This window comes from Ruditapes philippinarum, unplaced genomic scaffold (assembly GCF_026571515.1).
Source record: "Ruditapes philippinarum isolate M1 unplaced genomic scaffold, ASM2657151v2 ctg3822_1_1_1_1, whole genome shotgun sequence".
NCBI lineage: Eukaryota > Metazoa > Mollusca > Bivalvia > Venerida > Veneridae > Ruditapes > Ruditapes philippinarum.
Window position 1 is genome coordinate 219799 of NW_026857483.1, and position 22292 is coordinate 242090.

The following is a 22292-nucleotide window of genomic DNA, read 5'->3' on the forward strand; positions in this document are numbered from 1 at the left end:
TCCTTCGTAGATCAAGACATTAGTGAAGCAGTAGAAATGGAAAAGTCAATGTTTTATGCGATTCTTTGGACAGCGTTGCAACTCTAATCATTTTTGGGCCATTTTGCATATTCAATAAAAAGACTCTTCTGGAAAACCAGAATTTATAAAAATTTCTCATGGCTCAATCTCAGATCTCAGGAATCTGATTGGTCTGAAACTTCCATATAATGCTCACTGACCAATGAAAATCCTGAGAGTTGAGACAGAGTTTTATAATCTCAATGCTCTGAAAATTTGTTCACACGTTATTGGTTAGGCAGACCTGCATCTAGCGGTACTCTAATCTAAGAAAATTATTTCCAGTCCCCTTATGTCAAGAAACGTCAGTGGAGTCCCTTTAAAGTTTTCTCCTACTACATAGTTTAAGGAAACTTAGCTATGTTTAAGCTTTCAAATTTCTGAGAGAGAAAATAATAAATTAATTAAGTGCACATCCAAAATATTTCTGTACTAGCAGAAAAAAAAAACAAATTAAAAAAAACTAATTTTGGAATAAATTGTAAATCAGCACTTAGTCTAAATAATAGGTCATCTGTAAATGAGGCTTTGACATTTGATCAGCTCTCCTGGTCATAGATAGAGGTGATTAACCGATATTAAATGCTTGACCAGTTTTAAAGTTATTTTTTTTAAAACTTTTAAGATATTCTATTAACTCAAAAATTTTCAACAACATTATAAGCATTATTACCAGAAGCACTAGTACTTTTACTGTAATTAAGCCTTCACCCAAGGGCATACAATATCTCTTTAACAAATAGAGTGTATCCTTAGGTATGTCTCCAGAGTACAGTATGCAAACAAACCCTCTGTTTGTTTTGGGAATTTCTTACCAAATTTGAATTTTTCCTAAAAGTTGTTATCAGTTGAGATCTACTGTTTAAACAAAGACTTTAGCTCGGCCGAGTTACTCTTTAAGATTTGAATGTGGTCTATCACTTGTAAGTGTTATCTTCAAATATAAAATATGTCAATATTGATCTTTGGTGAAAAATGGGGCTATCAGTAGGGTATTGTTCCCATGGTCTGAGCAGTTAATTTTGTTGATTTTGTGACTTATTGACGGATTAAAATAATATTTACATATGGGATGTTAGTCTCCATTTTATGTTAAAGCAACATTTATGTGAAGATGTTTTCGAACCCAATTTATACAAATTGTAACATTTTTTTTGGTTTAAGAAATAGTTTGTTTTCTTTTTTGTTTAAGAAATAGTTTGTTTTCATTCTTGTAATGTTATCTCCAGGCAATATTTGCAAAACCACTTATTGCTATGATTGTATCTGAGCATCACTTAATATGTAACAATATCTTTACAAAAACTTAAGCCTTATAGTTTTTATACACTAAATATTCACATTACTTTCTAGAATTCATGAAAAAAGATAGAATTTCAAAGTTAATTTTAATCACATCTTTTATATCATGATCAGTTCATAACACATAGTAGCTAGTACATCTTGTCTGAGATTTCAAGATGAAAGTATATGTTCTTAAATGAGTAATTGGTACAGGTTTAGCAGTTTACCCACCATCTTTCTAACATCAAGATCCCAACATTGATGCACGTCTTTCATCAGAATTTCGTGGTTGTGTTGGTAGTTTTCACTCCGAATCACGGCAGCAAGCCACATTGAATTTACCAGAGCACAGTTTAGTCACTGCATTATTCCTAGGCAGGCTGTCCAACAGTTTACCAGTACTAGTAGCCTACACTTTTGCAAGGAACTAAAACCTTTGTACATACCAGAGCAGGGGTACAGTGTGAATGACCATAGCAGGTTTTCATGATCGATCACAACAAGAGTGACCTGCACCGTCCAGGAATGGAACCCTGGTGACCTGATTCACAGTCCAACACTCTTCCTTTTGAGCTAACAGGTGTTTTAGCAAGTCATTTTGTAAAGATGACATTTGCAGTAAAAGTTAATTGAACAAGGCTGCTATTTGATTGGTTTGTTGACTGGTTGGTTTTAATTTGTTGGTTGGTTGGTAGGTTGGTTGATTAGCTGGCTGATTGATTGGTGGTTTGCTGGTGGTGCAAACGTTGGTTGCATGATTGTGGTTTATTTAATAAGTTGTCTTTGGCTGGTTGGTAATTGGCTTTGGTTGGTTGGTTGTGGGTGGTTATCTGTTGTTGTTTGTCTATTATAAGCTAGTTTGTGTTGGTTGGTTGATTGTTTGACTGGTTGCAGCTTGCTGATTGGTTACTAAATGATGATTTGAAATATCTGAAAAGCATAATAAAATTGTATCATGAATCATAAAGATAATTTCTGTCTACCATCACCTCAGTTACTTTTGATGCCAGTAAACTACTGGAGCTCTATTTGAGGTTAAAATTTTAAATAATCTCTTAAATATGTCTCAGCTTAACATTTGTAAAGTTTTTGAAAAGAAAATGACAAATCCAACAAAAATTTTAAAGTTTCTTTGGAGGATAAATTGCAGTTTGAAAAAATATTTCATAACAATAAGTTATTACATCACTGAAATATTATTCATCAATCTCATTCATCTAAAAAAATGTAGCCCACACACAAGTCTCAATTTTGACCAAATTTTTTGTTTCTTTTTGTCTTTTGAACCTGTCACATAATTTTACCAGTTTATATTATGGTGAATACACACTAAATCTTAAATCTTAAATACCCCTGGGAAAGGTAATAATTACCCAAACGACCTAATTTTTAAGCAATTACTGTAATGTGTTGACAATCTTATTGTAAAGAAATCCTCCTTTTTTTGATAATATTTACATTTTTGAAAAAATTTAAATTAGCTTTGTGGGCAAAACAAATTCTTTCATATTGTGGCCCTGAATTTTTTAAAACCACAATTACAGAATTAGTATTTCAATGATTAAAATGCCAGGTCCGATACAGGTCACAATCTTGTGGTTTATGATAAAATACGTTTGTATCAGTTGCAATTATAAGAATAATAATTGTCTTAGTCAAGCCATCTTAATTACACTAGATGTAATTATATTCTATGTATTATGAACTAAACCGCACACAACAACACATTGTTTAAGAATGATGTAATTTAAGAATTATGAAATGATCAAGAAAAATATTCTACCAAAAAAAAAGTATGCTCTTAAAATCTCATATGTCTTTTTGGATCATCCTTGCAGGTCAAATTAACAAAGACCCATGGATGCAGTGTCACAATGTTTCCCTTTGTGAATTTCTTCATTATGCTTGTTTAATAATGCTGTCAGGCACTGGGAATAGTCAAGCTCTGAAGGTCTATCACAGCTATTGTCTATAAACATTATGTTATTACTTATGAACATTTTAAAATTGATTTAACTCTACAATATTAACTCTCAACTTTGCAATAAAAATCTGACCAGTCTCTTGCTAAAATCAATTTTTGTATGTTGTTAATTAATATCAAAATCCCGTAGTAAAGTTAGAATTGGCTGTTCTAAATTCAAAGCTGGGCAAATCAAGTACCCAAATTGATTTTGTTTTGAGTGCTCAGCTGGCAATGCAGTAACAGGCAGTAAGAACAAACCAGGAAAATTGCTTCATCCAAATAATTCAGCAGGGTTACTTTAAAGCCAATAATAAAATAGCTTTGCAACCATAATTTAAGAGCCATGCTTCTGGTCTGCACACATACCCTTGTTGGTCTATTACTGCTGGCTGCTAAATTTAGTATCATCAAATGGCAGCCCCTTAAATTACAATTGACCAGTCCAAATTCAAAGCCGGTCCTGTCCATTGTAAAACTGTATCAGGGAAATGCCGGGCTATGATTCATCACAACAGACAATGGCATTTTTGTATGTTACTTAAATAATCATCGTCCAAATGTCAGTTACAATTGTTTGATTTTTATTGATTTCTGAAGGAATCATGAACCAGAAATAAATAAATCAAGGATTGATTGCAAAACTGTTGTAAATCCTTCTCTATTTCATTCAAGTTACTGCAGTTTTGCGGTCAACCGATGAAATATGTCTACAATGTGTCAAATAGTGCTCAACGCAGTGGCTAAAGGTAAAAAGTCATTCTCTCCAGGGCTAATCAATTCTACATTTCATATTTACATAAAATCTCACTTCCTGACTTTTTAACTTGTCACTTAATTCAATATTGACTTAGATTATTATTAATAAAGTGACAGGGAAAAAAATTCAGTCATTTGTTTAAATAACAAAATCATATTACTTTTACAACATTGACATTAGGTCATATACTAACAGAATGCAACCGGCAGGCCAATTAAGTTTTGTGTAGAAAGTTGTCCAGTTAGCTCAATAGGACTAGACTGTTGGACTGTGAAATCTGGCCATTTGGGTTCGATTCCCGGACAGTGCAGGTTACTTTTGTTGTGATTGATAATGAAATCTTTTCTATGGTCATTCACACTGTACCTCTGCTCTGGTATTGTACAGAATTGGTTTTATAAGGCATGCAGTGATGTGAGGGCCATACCCGAAGTGTCTGTGGTGGCTAAAACTTTGAACTCTGAAATCTATCTAGATCTACAAGAAAAAAAACTGAACACATTTTTTCGTGATACACTGGCCCTTGACAAACAAGACAAAGTACTGTTTAGTACATTAAACAAAATTAGTTAGCATAAGGATAAAACAAATAAAGGTCCATTTGCTGCAATTGTCTCATTTTTTTCAGAGTGGCTTTTTGAAATTCAATGGTGTTTACAGGCTATTGTCTAACATAATATATGATTTTTATATTCAATTAAGCTATCATTTTACAATCATATGATTCTTATGATTGATTCTATACATGTATTACATTCATGGCAAATTTAATGAAGGAAGTTGGGTTGCACGCTTATTGATATGTAATTTCAGTTTAATGTACTTGCGTATTAAATTTTACTATTTAGTAATAAATCAAAGAGAAAACTGCTCATTTTGCAAAAAACATAATATTCAATACAGATAAACAAATCTGTAAACAAATACCACATACTGTATGGTAGGAATAAAATGTGGGAATTTTTCAAGCTTTATCAGAATTTATGGTATTTACATAAACGCATTGAAACTATTATCATTCCTTCAAAATACGTTATCAATATTTCGAATTTCACTATATTTACATAGCGTACATACAAAAACCATAAATATTCAATAGCCCTGCATCGAGGTTGAGTGAGCACAAATAAGGATTAACGTAACCTAAATTCTCCGGAGGGGACGCGTAAGCCCCTATTCAACACGGATTTGCTCAAACACTACATCTGACTAGAAGCTTTATTCAATACACTGGTAAAGAGAATTATAAATCTATAGTCAACTGGTTTAACAAAAATTTTGACAGTCCTCCTAATACACACATACATACCTGAGCAAGTTATAGGGGAAAAAAAGAGCAATTTGAGTTATTGATTTATTGAAAGAAGACTAGATCAGTAGGAAACAATAAAAAAGAACTTAAACTGATAAAAAGAAAAAGACAAAATCTTCCAAGATGGAAGGTAAGACTTTATCTTAATGCACTTTTATTTCAATGTTGTTGTGTTTCTTTTTTCATTCTAAACTAGTTTGTAGCGTTTTATCAACTTATATAGTATATGCTTTTATATTGTAAAGAATCAAAAGTGTACTGTTTTTCATGGTGTCTGAAGTATATCATTGTTTCATAGACAAATATCCTTTTATTGTTTAAATAATATAGTGGCATTTCCACTTATTATGATTGTATGCTACATGACTTTGTATGCTACTGAAAATTATGTATAATGTGCTTTTTCCATAAAAACAATTGAATTGAAGATATATCTGTACATGTATCTACACTTAATGAGTCAATAAGCTATAAAGAATATATGAGCAACGTCACGACAAAACCCACGTAATGCGTTTGCGACCAGCATTGAACCAGACCAGCCTGCGCATCCGCGCAGTCTGATCAGGTCCCATGCTGTTCGCTTACAAACCCTATTACAAGTAGAGAAACTGTGATAGCGAGCAGCATGGATCCAGATCAGACTGCGCGGACGCGCAGGCTGGTCTGGATCCATGCTGGTCGCAAACCCATTATGTTGGTTTTGTTGTGACGCGGCTCATATTTAAAAATGAGAATATATAACCTTGACATTTGACCGCCTGATCACTTCTGAAGCAAGTTTTATTGTAAGACTGTGCAATGAGGGCATTTTTGAGTTATATTCCTTAACAGAATGTAAATGTATGACATAATGAGTATTACTGTATGAATGAATAAATTGTGTTCAGGCTTCTCATTACCTTGCAATGCCTGCAGCCAAAACTGTTAGCATTATAGATCACTGATGCACAAGGTTGAGTCTTTGGTGTAAGGCAGATGATTTCCAATCACAATTTAGTTAGTTGAACACAGCAATGTCTTATACCATTTCTTTTCAAATGATTCAAGTGGAGAAGTTGACAGTTACTTGCATAGAAACCGGTCAGAACTGGTACAAAATCCAGGAACACTGGTTACATATTAACTGCCCTCCCTGGAAACATGTATAATGTTGTAATGTAAAACTTGATTTAAAACCAACAAATAACGGAAATTCAATGTATTATGTGTGCATGCATTTATAGGCACAGCGGAGCATAATAAGTCTCTTGTGTGGTTCCAGTTCAGCCTATATATAGTTACAATTACTACACAATGTGTTTTGTGCTGGAGCCATTATAGTTGATGAATTCTTTAATTATTATACAGGTGGGAGGAAGCACATATTTCAAATGATGATTTCAGTTTTGTCATATCTTTAATTTCTATTAATACAACCATAAACATTGCATACACACTATTCTGATATGGTTCCAGGCTTTGAAATTGTGATATGTAAATTAAATTGTGGATCAATAATTGATATTTGATTACTAAATTTATATGAAGTTTGTCATAATATTACATGGCCTTGTATAACCCACAATCTGTTTTATGATGGGCTGAACATTTTACTGCTCCTTATAATTATGTATAAGTACCAGAGAAGTATCTTTAAGTGCATAAGTTATATCTCTTAATAAATTTGTTACTGTAACCGGTATTCTTATACATGTATTACACAGCTTTAATATCTCATAATTGAGCAGCTTCCAGACAAAACCTGAACATAATGGGTTTGCGACCAGCATGGATCCAGACCAGCCTGCGCATCCGTGCAGTCTGATCAGGATCCATGCTGTTCGCTTACAGACCCTATAACAAGTAGAGAAACTGATAGCAAACAGCATGGATCCTGATCAGACTGTGCGGATGCGCAGGCTGGTCTGGATCCATGCTGGTCTCAAACGCACTATGCAGGTTTCATCTTCCCCTTTTTCAAATAAACTGTATAATTTCCCCTAAAATTCAGGACAGGGCTGCTTCCCCAACCTGTGAAAAAAAAGCCGCGCTAATCTTGAGCCATCAGACCACAAACATACCAGCTGACCTTGGCTTGCACTGCTTGCTTGGGTATTATCAGTATCGCCAATAGGCTTAACAGGTGACCATTCGAACTTTTCTTGAGCTTTTTTTAAGTGCATTAACTTACCCACTTACCACTAGTTCTTCTTTTTTAAAATAATCATCAATTTTTCAATGTCGGCCATTGGTATCTGTTTGATGTATGATACTGGTTGTGGGCACCATTCTGAATTGTCCCCCACTGATTGTGGAAATGTTCAAGATGTTGTAACTCCTTACAATTTGCATTCCGGAATACCAACAAAGTCCTCCAAACATATGCTGTTACATACCTGAAAATATGGAAATAATTAGGTTTAACTAAATGCAACCTACAGCATCTTAAACTTTTCGGTTAAGCATCTTAAACCTTCCGGTTCAGTGTCTTCAACCTTCCAGTCCAGGGTCTCAAACCTTCCAGTTCAGCATCTTAAACCTTCCAGTTCATTGTCTTAAACCTTCCAGGTCAGCATCTTAAACCTTCCAATTCATTGTCTTAAACCTTCCAGTCCTGGGTCTTATACCTTCTGGTTCAGCATCTTTAACTTTCCAAATCAACATCTTAAACCTTCCAGTTCAGCATCTAAAACCTTCCAGTTCATTGTCTTAAACCTTCCAGTCCAGGGTCTTAAATCTTCTGGTTCAGTATCTTAAACCTTCCAGCTCTGAGCATCTTAAACCTTTTGCTTAGCGTCTTAAACTTTTAGTTCTTCCAGTTCAGCGTCTTAACACTTTCCGGTGTTGTGTCTTCAAAAACCTTCCGGTTTAGCACCTTTAACCTTGCTTTTATCTAGTAAAGTGAAGATTTCATAAAAAATTATACAATGCAACAATTACAACTATAAATTATATTTCAACATATTGGCATTATCTTTTTATGATAGTACTATTAAATCCTAGACAGGGCAACATAAAGTGGCCTTGTGATTTTATCACTTTTTTTTTTTTTTTTTTTTTTAATGCGTTTATTTAAGGTCGCCGCCAGAAAGCCCATATGGGCGACCGTACACTCAAGTCAAGCCATCTTAGAGCGTCCCGCCGAGATTTTTTTCGTCGATTTTTTCCAGCTTTATTGGTGGAGTAAGACCCCAAGTGCCCCTTCGCGCATTATTTCAGGCACGAGCGGGCACCTGGGTAGAACCACCGACCTTCCGTAAGCCAGCTGGATGGCTTCCTCACATGAAAGATTTCGACCCGAGTGAGGATCAAACCTACAGCGGTGAGGGACCTGTGATCTCAAGTCAACGACCTTAACCACTCGGCCACGGAGGCCCCAAAAATTTTATCACTTGAAGTGATGGACATATTTATATGACTGGTTCTACTCTGGCTCTAAGTCTCTCCCCCTACCGGTGCCAGAGTCGTTAAATTTTCTCATCCTGTGACATTTATAATTTACATTACAGATCATGCATGCATTTATGATCTAATTAAATGTTTAATCCCTATATACCGGTACATAAGATGAGAAATAATTAAAGAACCCTTTTAGAAGATGTTTTATGCCAGAGATATATAGTATTTGAGGTGCAAACTTCTTTATATTTCCTTTGTACACTTTTGCCTGTACAGTGTTTGCCAGTATAATCAAAATTGGAAATTTGTTTGTTTTTTCTGTTTTTTGTAATGCTGAATCGATATTAACACATTTTTGTTCATATCTCAGAGGTTAATCCACCTAACTCAGGTTTCCAGCGGATTACTGATTTCTCTGCAAGTGAACAACTCATAATCTCACATGATTTCTAAATCAGTGGTTGGAGACAACTCATCCCATTAGACTCTTGTTCATGATCAATGTATTATTGCATGTAGATATTAATATGCTATGACCAAGTAATGAACCAGCCACCCCTTGATTATCAATCCAATAATCTCCCTCTTATTTATGAAATAAATTTGGCGAACTCAAATTTTGGATCTAAAGCAAAAGTAAGTTTATCTTTAACAATAGTTCACATATGAATGACTCATTTCTCTATTTCTATGTAATGTCACATTTCAAACATCTGCGAAATGACCATTACTACAATATACCATAAAAATGCCAGTTTTTTCTTCCTTCTATGACAAAATCAAACAACAAAGCACCTTACTAATGATTTCTTTCATGCACTTTATTGTTACTACTGGAAATTAATACATTTCCATTCATAGCTTCATCACAGGAATGGCAAGATTTCATCATTTAATCAGATTTCATTGTTATATTGAATTCCATGGCCTTTCACTTTTGGAGTCTTGTATAAACAAACTCTTGATCACTTGATAGTACTGATAATGTAGCTGTATAAATACTTGATGTAAGGTTATGCAGTACTAAGGGTAATATATAAATCAGGGTCAAGTTGAAATGGGATAAGTTAATGTAAATAAGAAGTCACCTGTTTGATTTTTGCCCAAAAAAGTATAATGACAAAAAGGGAAAATCAATTTAAACAATTCATTTAATAATGAAGAAAAACATTATGATGATTATACTGAATTTACTTTTACAAATTACCCTTCGTGGAGTAATCACCTTCCTTGAAAGACCATACTATTTTTTCTCACTTGGGATTATCTAGTGTAAAAGCCATCAAATATTAGACATTGATCTGGCACATGTAATTTTAAGAAAAGGGAAAGAGAGGGAGTTACAATGATTATTGTCAAACTTTTCATTAGGTGATTGATATTGATAAATATTATATATATGCAAATATTGATAATTTTGTCGTGTTTTTTTTGTTGAAGGATCGAATTAAGCCCCGTATTATTACCATGACTTTAGAATAGATAAACAGGGGGAATATTGTTGAATAGATCAATATAGATAACGTCGTAATATAATTTACATTGAAAATATATGAAGCATGGCATTAAAGAAAGATATACCGTTACTTTGCAAAATTTTTGACAAAAATATGGTATGTAACGGCAACCTTTTGTGTTGCTAGGTTGCTATGGTAACTATGTATACTTTGCAGATTAGATTTTTGTACATGCCACACTGACTTTGATTAAAAGAAGCATTACTTTAAGTGTATTACTTTACAGTAACATACAAAGTACATGTCTTCTAGATTGATTCCCTTTTTCTACTGGTTACATTTATATGGAAATGTTAAATACGTACATGTATGCAATTAGGTTAAAGTAAATAAATAGTTGAAAATGGCCACTTATAAACAGAATAGGATAAATATCTTATTCTTTTGGTTCAACTCTTTATTATAATAAAACATTATATATATTAGTGCATTATTTTTACATATACATGTACAACATAATAAGTCAAACAATTATTGATTCTGCATTCCTATTTTCTTTTTCTTTGGCTCACTTTCTTTGAAAATGATTGCAAATAAAAATTGCATTTTCACTATTTCATGTAAAGATCTCGATTTATATCAAAATCTTTTACTTTATAGGTACAGAAATACCGTTATTATACGATTTACCAATTATTTCAAACATTAAAGCTGCACTCCTCTAGATTAGCAAAAATTCAAGTAATAATTAACAGTCATGTTATGGGAGATTTATGACTGATTTTGCAGTTACAATTGATTACAATATTTCTTCTGCATGACTAATGCAGTTACGGTTATTTGTGCATATTTTGAGGCCTTTTTGGTAATTTACGTGGCTTGTAAGTGCTGTTTGCCAGTTGTAATTTACCTTCCTTGTTCAGCTTCACAATATTTTACTTTTAAATTCATTTTCAAAATATGTATGAAAATATGCATGAATCTGGATGCATGCTGCTTTAACAATATTAAATTCAACCTGAAATCTTTGCGCTATCTGGCCATGTTTTTCAAAATATTGTAAACATTGCTATGAAAACTAATTTCCGACAGAATCTATGTTCGGCTAAACATCGCAATGCGAACTGTACACATCAATATTTAAACATGTACTTGAAAACTCAGTATTCAAACATTTTATTACAAAAATTCTTAAGCTGTTTACACGGTCACTATAGAAACGCTGGGCAACACCAAACAAAGTATATATTTCTTATCCATAATGGTGTTATTAAATTTCAAAATTGAAATCAATGGTTGTTGACATTTAGTCCCCACTTTAACTTCTCATGCATAGCGTTACATTCAAAAATTTTGAATAAATAACGGCATTTTCCCCCTGTCAGTTTACTCTGCAGGTTTCTAAGGTTTTATAAAAGTTTAATGAATAAGTATAATATTACTAAAACTTTGATTGATTGTTCGAAAAACCGCAAGCGACCCAAGTAACGGAATTGAAAATCACTGGATCACTTAGAAGAGGTTATCAAATGTCAATAAAAGCACCGATTTTTTTTTGCATAATTTGCATTTACATTTAATCGTTGAATACTTTCATGTAGGACCGCATGCCACGACTCAAAAAGATAAGTTAAATACAACAAATTTAGAAGAAGTTTACACTATTCAATCATCAATCCGTTTTTGAACTGATTTGATCCTCTCATGTTAAATAACTTGAAACTTGAGTTTATATTTCCATAATAAAAATTTTTATATTTTAGAATGAAAATGAAAAAACTATTTCACCTGCCAATAATGTTTTTTTTCCCTTTGGATACAAAAAGAAATTCATTGACAAAATAAAATATTAATGACGACCCCCTACCACTCCGTCCCCATCCCCTCCCACCTCCGCCAAAAAAGAAAGAAACTAAGTTCATCTTGAGCACTATCAATAGTATAGAGTCTGGTCTTCCTGTATAGATATGCAGACTAACCTGTTATCATATTTTTTGGGTATCAAACACGCAACTCACAATTTAAATATTAAAGGGACTCCACTGAGGTTTTTGACATGATGGGACTGAAAATATTTTTTCGAGATTAATATTCCACTTGATGTAGGTCTAAACAAATAACTTGTGTGCAAAATTTCAGATTGTTCCTTCATTCTTTTTTTTCCAGAATAATTATTGTAACTGTGCAAAATAACTCAAAGCTGAATAACGTTGCAACAATTTTAACTCAAATGGGGCTAAGAAGAGCATAAAAATATGACTTCAGTTTATTTCTGAGTTTATTTCTTGAATTTTTGGCATATCTATATGTTTTAAGTGCCCTATTTGATCTATGTAAAGCAATTCAATTTTTATGTTTTTAAGCTTTTTGGACCTCAGTGGAGTTCCTTTAACATTCAAATAGAAATGACTTATCTTGTGCACAATAACAAGTTAAGCCGAGTATTCTTTTAAGGTAAAGGCCATGATAATGTTATGGTTATCAACAAGGATAATTTGATTTCTTTTCTATATTATAACCAATAAACCAGTCCTGCTAAATTTATAAAATGGGCTTGTGTTTTTAATTTTGAACTGTCAATTAGCAATATGATGGTTTTTGATTTGGTTAGGTTTAGTTCAACACTGTTTTGGTCAAACTAACATCAGGTGCCAAAACCACCCTCAACTGCTGGAGCTCAGAGATGCATAGACTTTAACAATTCGAACCCATTTAGTCCCCTATTAAGATCACACCTTGTTAAACAGTAGTTGCAATTTTGATACCTCAACTCGTAAAAGCAACCCCTCCTCCACAAGGGGAGAGAGATTTTGATATTACATAATGATGTACAGGCTGGCCGGTCTCTTAATTAGACAGTGATGTCATAAATAATTATGTCAATATCAAATGATGACATAGGTATATCATACTTGTTTTAAGGATTACACACCCAAATTAATAAGTAAATATTGACGAATGTTGGCTAATACCCTAATAAATCAAAGCCATTCTTGCTTCATTCTACAGTTTTTACTGTATCAGTCTAGTCTGTTTTTAGTACATTTTTGTCACTTACCACATGCAAGTCAATGTACAAGCATTCAGAAAATGTTTTAAGTTTTATATAATTAATATTGCTATGAAAATGAGCATCTTGTACACCTAAAGGTCAAATTTTCATATTTCACCTTACATTTAAATGGGCCTCATTAACAACAAAAAACTTTGTGATCAGAACATTATACTCGTAGATAAAATCTATACAGATATTCTTCCTCTGTATTTGTTTGACAGGGACAAATGAGCCGCGTCATAACAAAACCAACATAATGGGTTTGCGACCAGCATGGATCCAGACCAGCCTGCGCATCCGCGCAGTCTGATCAGGATCCATACTGTTCGCTATCAGTGTCTCTAATTGTTATAGGGTTTGCAAGCGAACAGCATGGATCCTGATCAGACTGCGCGGATGCGCAGGCTGGTCTGGATCCATGCTGGTCGCAAACCCATTATGTTGGTTTTGTCATGACGCAGCTCAAATTAATTTTTATAATCTATGGTATTTACCAGTATGGTAACTCAATACAAAATTATCTATAATATATGCTTCACAAAACTTTGGCTACAATTCTTTAATTAATTACAAAACTGTTGTAACTCTATGTACTAAATGGTTGAGTTAGAATGTTGTTACAACTAAGTGCGATTTGAAAGATTAATGATCGGAGTCAAAAGCCAATCAATTTATTGTATCCAATTTCTAACACTTGTGTATTTATTATCAATTAGCATCGCGCCATGACTTATTCGTATTGGTTTGAATTGTAGTTGAAATAATGCCCGGTCGTCATATCATGCTAGATCAATAAACTTCAAGTTGTTTTTTTTTATCTCTTTTACACTTCGTTAAGGAATGATTGTAATGATTTAAAGGTAACTTGTTATCTTTCTATAGAATCCCCATTTTTTAATATCTTTTGCAAAGTCATCAAGTTTGTGAAACAATTTAAATGACTTCATAAATTCAATGGGGCTTTTGCACTATTCAATAAATGAACAATTTTACTCCTATACAAAGACAGGAAAAAAGATGACTGGTTTCAGATTCTTGGCAATGGTATTGAATTTGATAAATTGCACTGTTCCATTTTGCTAAAATAAAGAAGATTTTTTCAAACAGATTTAATTTGTATATCAGCATTGTCAACATTGTTGTTGTGATATATCTACAGGATTTTTATTGCCATCTTTCTAGGTATAATGCTAATAAAGTGAAAGGAATACCAAATTTAAATGGCCTCATTTTGTGTCACTTTTCATGATTGACTTTTTATATTGACGTTATTATTCTTAAAGAGAATTTTATCTCACTTTTCACTATATAAGTTTGAGGACCTTTCTGTTGAAAATGTCTCAGAGTTAAATCATTATACATGCACAGTGTGTTATCTGGAGTGCACCTGTATTTGAAGTTAGCCGCACTCCAGAGCAATTACCCATTTTTCTGGGGTTTACCTATTGTGATGGCAGAGAAAGGGATAGCGATAGAAATATCATATCCACATACTCGTTTATCGGTTATTTTTGTCTGGAGTTTCATATTGTGACAACAAGAAAACTATTTTTATTTTTGCCTATGTCACACGGTGAGAAAAATATGCAGACTGACCGAGATTCGAACCCAGGACCCTCGGAAAACCGTTCCGCAGGTCTACCAACTGAGATATTCAGCTGCTTACACATCTTCTCCCATATAAAGTCAACATTTCTGAACTGTGACATACTCCCCTGCTATATTGAAATTTGTCCTCGAATTTCACAAAGTTACAGATCAAATTAAATTAAACTCTGAGCTATATTTAATCACGGTCCTGCGTTGGGTGCCAAATGTCACAGGGTGAGAAAAATGTGCAGGCTGACCGGGACTCGAACCCAGGACCCTCGGAAAACCATTCTGCGGACCTACCTAACTAAGCTATGGGGCCGATTACACATCTTCTCCCCTAAATAGTGCACAGTTCTGAACTGTGACATAAAAGAGAAAGAACATCAAAACATGACGCCCCCTCGTACAAATCAGATAGCCTCATGTTTTGATGCTCTTTCTATTATTCAAAACCATCAGTTATATCTACAGTTTTAATGCTAAATTCATTCAAACCAACATGGGCTTATAATATGAGACAGCATTTCTCATAAGAGACTCTTCAGTTTTGGAGGAAACAATAACCTTTGTTTTTTTATGCTCTTCAAATTTGAGAGGGGGTGGAATTTCATTGACCTTTACAATGACATTCAGACAGTAAATGGGTATCTATGTCAAAGTCCCACCTTACATTACAAAAATACTGTAAAGCCTTATCCCATCCCAGTCTATCACTAAATCCAAAAATGACCACTGATTTATTTATACACGGGTAATTTACTTTATCGAAAAGCTTGAAATGGTTTTTGATTCCTATCTTTCTTTATTTTCTTAAGTCAAATGAGCTTTCATGGGGATTAAATAGGTTGACTCCTGAACAGCCCATTACCGGGGGTTATTGATTAAATTGATCTCCTTTTTTTAACGTTCAATGACTCCTGTCACATAGTCAACCTGCCCCGCTATTTACTGTTACGCTAATCCCTCCGTAAATCAACATTTACCTATATATTATGATATATATATAGTATGTATTGAGCACCTGACAACCAGCCAACTCTGCGCTATTTATAGATGTAGAAGTATGTAAATAGCTTTTATCGGACTTTCCTAGTATATCTTATAAATAGCTTTGATAAATGTCAAATAATTACCCGTACTACTTGTTCATCTCATTCCCAGTGATCCAACTTACAGATTTAATCTTCTTTTCACAAGACTTCTGTAAAAAAGAAAAAAGAAAAAAAATAGAGTTAAGCGCTTTGAACTTTGCTATACATAAATGTGTATGTGTGAAAAGAGAAACTGAATTTTTGTGGTTTTAAAGAAAAAAGTTCAATGTCATCTGCGATATCTGAGCAGACAAGTTTATTGTTACAGTAGATCAAAGTTTTCTGATATAATTGCATGAAGTAAATGCTTACGGAAATATTATTTGAATCCAGCTACATTATTAGGCATTAATTTTTTCACCAGCTATTTATAACTAAGCTATCATACAGGTATACACAAATGGATCTACCTAGTCCAACTAAATACACTTGTCAAAGAGACATACTAGGGGGTTTGACAGAAGAACAGTCTGCTAATCAGATCACACTGTTCACACCAAATTAATTAGGCTAGGTTCTGCCCTGAAACAACATTATGCATCTGATGTGATGCGGTGGTGGTGGTGTTGATAGTTTTCATTCCGGATCAGGATAGGAAGCCACATTTAATTCACCAGAGCACAGTTCAACCACCGCATCGTTCCTGGGCAGGCTGTCAATCAGTTAACCAGTACGAGTTGCCTTCACTTTCACAAGGAACTGAAACTTCTGTACATGCGAGAGCAGACTCAGGTACCGTGCGAATGACAGTGAGAAAGGATTTCATGATCAATCACAACCAAAGTGACCTGCGCCGTCCGGGAATCGAACCCGGGTCGCCCGATTCACATTCCAACGCTCTACCTATTGAGCTAACCGGACGGCTGTTCTGATGTGATGCACAGAGCAGAACCTCATTTATTTCCAGCTGTCCCATTAGTTCAGTAGGTAGAGTGCTGGACTGTGAATCGGGCAATCCGACTTTGATTCCCAGAGAGTGCAGGTCACTGCACTCTGTGATTGATTATGAAATTCATTACATGCCCATTTGCACTGTACCTCTGCTCTGGCATGTACAGATATAATTAGTTCCTTGTGAAAGTGAAAGCAAATTGCTTTGGGAACAATGCGATGGCTGAACTGTGCTCTGGTAAATTCAATGTGGCTTACTGCCCTGATCAGGAGTTAAAACTACAAACACCACCACTTTCGTATTTCTCAATCAATAAAGCTGGAAAATCCTCTTATAACTCTTAGTAAAGTACCTGAGAATGTAGTCTCTAAGCTATCTGGAATTTCTGTTACATCTTGAATCTTGAGGAATGCAGGAACAATACACTTCATAACCTGAAAATGAAAGTAATGCAATGCATAACAAAATGATTTTCAAAATTAAAAGATTTAACAAAATTCCAAACGATACTGACAAACTGAAATGCTACATAATTTAATTTTTGATGACATTTTATATGAAATAATGAACAGTAAAATAAAACAATGTTCCTTTTATTGATTCATTATAAATAAAATTAGCTGTTTAAATATAGGTGGAGACAATTAAATACTTGCGCAATTTATGCCACCAATTGGAAGTTAGGTCATGTAATTCATCTATGCTCTTTGACCTGACTCAGACCACTTGCCCCTCATCATTGTCAGTTTGAGTCCACCAGGGACCAACACTTTGAATTCTTTCATATGAGGAAGCTATCCAGCTAGCTTACGGAAAGTTGGAAAGTCGGTGCTTCTACTCAGGTGCCTACTTGTGCCTGAAATAATGCATGGATTAGCCAAATGAGTTCTGCCTCAATCAGTCAAGCTGGACATAATACCTGATGACCATAACAATGTTGCTGTGACTTTAAAAAGCAAAAAAAAAAAAAGATTATCAGAATGTTATCAAAATTTTGATACTTAAACTCCAAATATAACTTCGATTTAGTTGCATTAGATTTTCATAAAAAAAAAAAGATTATCAAAAAAAAAAAAAGATCAAAATTTTGATATTTTTACTTGGCATAAAATTTCAAGGTCATTAGCTTTTGATGTATTTTTACCTTTGTGCTAATTGCTATCAATGTCATTCAAATTTTGAAAATGTGCCGAGATAATAAATAACAATAAAAGGACCATCCACTACCATCACATACTTTTCTAATAAATCAATTTGCAAAATAAAACACCATTTGAGACACTAGCTAACTTCAAAGTAAAAAAGTGTGTAAATTGCCCCAATGGACAACAATACCAAATTTATTTTAATTATGAATGTATAACTTTGCTCCCTTTTATCTTTATTTACTTTCTACAATTTTATTTTTGTTGATAATCAATAAAGAAACGGGCACCTTGAACGGTTCGATAGAATTCATTGCAAACTAATTGCTTCATGCAGAGTTAATTTATTGATGGGTATACATTGCCTTAAAAACTACACAATAGTACAAAAGATAAAATAAAGAAATCAATTTTACTGTTAGATCTTTGTGGTTTTATTATACATTATCAACACCTATTAAAGAAATAAAAATATTTGAACTGCTGTAAAATGCCTTAGGTCAATATGTGGTGCAAGTTTTTTTTACCTTTTTTTTTTTTAAAAATATTATTTGATAAAAAAAGGACCTGCAAATTGTAAATAGCTCCTGGCCAAGTAATAACTTCTGATAGATTTTCTTTACTGATAAGAATTAACAGTTACAGAACTGATAATGAAAGTTGATTGGATTTTTTTTTGTTTGTTTGGAATTGTGTTGCAAAACTTGAAAAAATAGTAATTAATTTGGGAAATAATTATTTTTTAAATTTCAAAACTTTTGAGAAGTTTTCTTTTTTTCAGCCAAATTTAATTATGAAGTATTAAAATGCTTTTAATTACATTTCATTCATTTTGTTTTCCTGTTGTCTAGATAATTGATAAAATAAGATATATAATAATATTTAGACTACATCCAGGAAGACTGAAAAAAAATGTTCTCTCACATTTCATTGAAATTGAAATATTATTTAGGGCTACTTTTATGTCAATAAAAACAACATAAATATGTTAAATTTACTGTATTTCTTTTAAATTCTAGTGAAAAACACATTTTATTCTCCCATCTGGTCAGTTTGGTTTAGGTGATGGGCAAACAGGGATTGTCAATTTTGATACTTTGCATCTATAAAATGCAGATGCATTCAATGTGAAAAACATCCTTGAAAACATGATAAAAAACATCCTGACAGCATTATATATGTATTATATGTATAAAGCATTTTGACATATATGACATATTAATGCCACAAAAATGACGCAAAACAAATAATATGTGATTTTTTTAATCTTAATAAAAATTAAACTGAATACATTGCACAACTATTACCATTACTAATATCAAATTCACTCACTTTCATAGATTTTGAAAACATTAACCCAATTATTCAACAGTGATGAGTCAATATCTTCATCTGATATAATCTATTTTTATTAACTCGATATGCACAGAGAAATTCATTCTCTTAAAAGCGTGCACATCGTGGGTAAGGGGAATAACTGTATCATTTCTTGCGAGCACACACCAGGAAGTAAAATGCCTATATAATTTACATACTGTGGTACTGTTGCAAGCCTTAAATATTTCACAATGTAAAAAAAAACATTATGCTGTACTTGTTGTTATATATAAATATGCTTATAATAATATATAATCATATTTCATGTCATACAGTATAAATAATTATGCTTTTTTTAAAAGAAATAATTGATCACAATTAAAATTCATCATCAAATGAATAATGGTCAATTTATTTTTTCACTTTATTATCGATACTATTAATTAACATATGCATGCATGCATACCATTATAAAATCTTTCAATGCAAGCAAACTACAATCAAAATTTTCTAAATTGAATTTTGGCAAGAAGTGTGCAACTTTAGTTTTCAAGTAATTATTCAATGATTTTTATTTATTGTTAAATAATGCTGTTGATATTATACCAAAAGGCTTGACACATGCCAGTAAATGGACCCTTTATTTTTCTAAAATATCATAAAAAAATTTGCTTTCAATTCTTCAATCTTAAATCACTTAAGGTCAAAAATTGAAATCTGCATCCTACTATTGTTTAACATCTTCAAAGTTAAGCTGACAGCAGGATATAAATACCATTTACAATTCCTGGTGATCATTCAGTACTTTATGCAAGATTATTTACTGATTGTGCAATGGGCCTTTAATGCATTGAAACTACATACAGATTTGACAGGGTTTATTCACACATCATGTCAAACACTTTTGTAAATAAACAGTAAAACTGTCACAAGTCCTGTAAAACAAGCAAGATCTTTTAAATACTATTTAATAAATAAATTCTATTGATGACTTGAGGTAAGGTTCAGGAATTAAAATCCAGTTTTAAAGAATTAGACGATTGGTTTAAGATTACAAAAAAGGATTAACAGTTAATGCAATAAAGACATAACAAAAGGGACTGATAGTCATTTTCTTTAATTCTCCATGGATAAACATTAAGATATGTTAGTAAGGCAAGATTTCAGACCTAACTGTTAATTTTTACCCTTTGAAAGGATGACCCCTGTGCATAAATGCAGGGACTCCTATCTATGTATGTCAACAGGGGACAGAGTATAGGAGAAAAGGGGCCAGCAAATATCAAAGAATTCCTACAGATAAGATCAGTGCATTAACTCCCTTATTGTACAACATCAAAGAGAATGGGCTTAAGACTATTTGTATAATATTTTTAGATAATGCACAATGCACAATTAATAAATTTGTTGAGAATGTAAATTAGACAATATCAAGATATTATCTTTCAGCAATTACACATTGTTACTCCTACACTTATTAAATAATTATACAGAATTTTCAATATGATCAGTGTTAACAATTTGTTAAAGATAAAGATCACAGAGGAATGAAATTTGTCACCCATTTGCAAATTTTACATATTAGATATAATGGTAATTAAATAATAAGAAAAAAGTAAAATAAAGTTATTAACTTGGTCTTGAAGTTTTGATAATTATATTAGAAATCTTCAGTTTATATACTTATAACATACAGACTGTGCATTTGTTTAAATGACATTAATATGCCATATATTAGACAAATTAATTTGATATATTAATATTCCAATTCAAATGTCCTAAGAACTGTACATGAAAAGTTGGGTTTTGCAATATAATTGTAGAACATGTAGTTAAATTTAACCCACCTATTTTTTTCACTGAGATATATGATTAATGTAAGTTTCTAGACATTATTTCATATTTGAATAAATTTATATGTTTAAAAAATATAATGCATTTAAAAAAGATGTCTTAAAACTGTTTAAATCATTATAATTATATACATATCCATTTTTCACACAGCAATATACATTAATAAATTAATATAATACAAGTCCTTGATTTATTAAGTTCTTTATTATATATAGTAAAAATAAATATGCAGAACTTTGTATTTACCCCAGTCCTTTATAAAATCATGTATATATAAATATTAACTAGATATTCAAGCATCTGAAAAACATTTTTTTTGTAAATGCAATAAAATCCTACATGATAATTTCACAAAAAAAAATTGAAAAAAAATTGATGTAATTAAAAATGGCACTAACAATAAAAAGTTTGAGTGAATCCTTTTGTTTGACAATCAGAAATCAATCAAATTTTGAGTAAATTATTTTTTTGTTGAATATCAATTATATTCTCATTTTGAAATGTTTGTTATGCACAATTTAAATTTGAGTAATTACTGTTGCATCTGCCAAATAATATTCATTGTCCATAATGATATAAATGTTAAGTCAAAATAATTTCTGGGTCATATCAGGCTTTGGTATTTAGCAAAAGATATTCAAAATCACTGTAGAAATTCTTCTAGTTTGAATATATTCTTTTGATATAAAAAGTTTTTAAATATGGTTCATAAATCACCAATTGATTCCAAAAAATGGTAAGAAATGTTTATTCTTTAATTTCTTCATTTACATTTGGTTAAAGATTTTATTATTGCGCAGGAATAAAATTTTATTTATTTCTTCCAAAAGCTACAATCGTTCAATTATTTAAATACCGATATTTGTCAAATTGAAATATATAAACTTAATATTTACAAATCAAATCAAAGTGAAACTGAAAGTAGAACTATCAAACATTTTGATATGTTAGTGAGCTAGTCGCATAAACGGTGCCTTTAAAGTAAGCATACTTTTCAATTGATTATCAGTAGATAATCATTAAGGCAACAAGTGAAATAATTAGTATCGGCTCCTTCAAAGATAAGAAATTACCAATTTTTCACAGGTAAAGGTGAACGCCTCTTACCGATTAGGTGTGAAGAGAATT

The 22292-nt window shown here is 32.4% G+C and overlaps 1 protein-coding gene and 1 long non-coding RNA gene across 4 annotated transcripts in view; one reads left to right on the top strand and one right to left on the bottom strand.

Annotated features, from left to right (window-relative positions):
* Positions 1 to 22292, top strand: part of LOC132749893 (tumor protein 63-like) — a 44780-nt gene that overhangs the window by 4317 nt on the left and 18171 nt on the right. The window contains exon 1 of one of the 3 annotated variants that reach the window (XM_060739809.1): positions 5268 to 5509. The exons of the other annotated variants lie outside the window; for them this stretch is intronic. The gene's annotated coding sequence lies outside the window, so the exon portion shown is untranslated. Of the gene's footprint in view, positions 1 to 5267; positions 5510 to 22292 lie in introns of those variants that run through there. 3 annotated transcript variants of the gene reach the window in all.
* LOC132749894 (uncharacterized) lies at positions 734 to 22287 on the bottom strand. Its single transcript, XR_009628477.1, has 6 exons — positions 22238 to 22287; positions 17201 to 17282; positions 15999 to 16066; positions 7561 to 7757; positions 6282 to 6514; positions 734 to 2274 (listed from the first exon to the last, which is right to left on the bottom strand). It is a non-coding gene; the product is annotated as an uncharacterized LOC132749894 (long non-coding RNA).